This window comes from Myotis davidii, unplaced genomic scaffold (assembly GCF_000327345.1).
Source record: "Myotis davidii unplaced genomic scaffold, ASM32734v1 scaffold169, whole genome shotgun sequence".
NCBI lineage: Eukaryota > Metazoa > Chordata > Mammalia > Chiroptera > Vespertilionidae > Myotis > Myotis davidii.
Window position 1 is genome coordinate 245,441 of NW_006383005.1, and position 1,654 is coordinate 247,094.

Below are 1,654 nucleotides of genomic sequence, written 5' to 3' on the forward strand. Positions count from 1 at the left end.
GAACTCCACAAGGAGCTAAATCTGGGGCCCCACAAAGCTATTTTTCTAAAAATATATTCCATTGATTTTTTTACAGAGAAGAAGGCAGAGGGACAGAGAGCCAGAAACATCGACGAGAAACATCGATCAACTGCCTCCTGCACACCCCCCACCGGGGATGTGCTCGCAACCAAGGTACATGCCCTTGACCAGAATCGAACCTGGGACCTTTCAGTCCGCAGGCCGATGTTCTATCCACTGAGCCAAACCAGTCAGGGCAGGAACTTTATTTAAAAGGCCTGAAGGTTGAGAACCACTGGCTTATAGTAAGGTTATGTTTAACTTTATAAGAAACTGCCAAAATGTCTTCAAAGTAGTATGCCATTTGAAAAATTAGTCACTTTGTTTTTTTTACTGGAGGCCCGGTGCATGAAATTCGTGCACGGGTAGGGTTCCTTGGCCTGGCCAGCGATTAAGGCTGATCTGTGGGGCGACTGGCCGGGCGATCCAGGGCCCCACTGGCACCTGCCTTGGCTGTCCTGGGGCCTGTGGGCTGGGGGCAGCTCCCGTGTTGAGCATCTGACCCTAGTGGTCAGTGCACATCATAGCAACCAGTCATTCCACTGGTCATTCTGCCATTTGGTTGATTTGCATATTAGGCTTTTAGTATATAGGACTAGAGGGCCAGTGCTTGAATTCGTGCACAGGTGGGGTCAGGCTGACCTGGCCCTGATTGGGGCAGATTGGGGCCAGGCCTGTTGAAAGGAGGAGACGGTGGGAGGTTGGCCAACTGGCCCACAGGGCCCAATCAGGACCGGGCCAGCTTGCGGGGAGGGGCTGCAGGTGATTGGCTGGTGGGCCCTGCTCCTGATTGGTGTGTGTGCTGGGCTGATTGGGGGAGGAGCTGGCTGGAGGGAGTGGCTATGGGCTGATGGGGTGATGGGGGATGATTGCGGGTGGGGCCCTGCCCCTGATGGGAGAGGGGGGCCCCATCAGGGGCGGGGTCAGCCAGGGGGAGGAGCCACAGGCCGTTGGCAGGCCGGCCCTGCCCCTAATCAGGGTGGAGGGCTGATCTGGGTTGGGGCCAAGCTGGGGGAGGGGCTGCAGCTCTCAGAACCTGGTACAAAATGTTCTTCCTTGAAAGTGGGTCTGAGTGGCACATCCCAGTATCCACTACTAAGGCAGAGCAGAAAGAGCACTGGCTGTGAGTCCAAGACCAGCCCTGCCTTGGCCACTTCCCAGCTGTGTGACCAAGCAAGCCCTTCCCTCCCTGAGTCCCCTCAGCTCACCCAGATATACGTGGTTAAGACAACAGCCCAACCAACCTGTGTCTACTCTAGCACTTTGCAGTTCACCAACTAGTTCTGTGCACTTTAACTCACACTAACCTTATGATGCCAAGAGTGAGTCATCCGAGAGTTCTAGGGAAGTGTGGCCCCAGTGTGGTCTGAGGACCAGAGTTCATCCATGAACCGCTTGTCACTGGTTTCTGACAAAGTACAGAATTTGAGAGTAACCGTTGAGAAACCTTAGAGCAGCGATTTTCAACCTTTTTCATCTCATGGTACACATAAACTAATTATTAAAATTCTGTGATATATATATATATATATATATCTGATATGACTAAAAAAATAGATATAATTTTTATTCATTCACACCAGAGGGATATTGT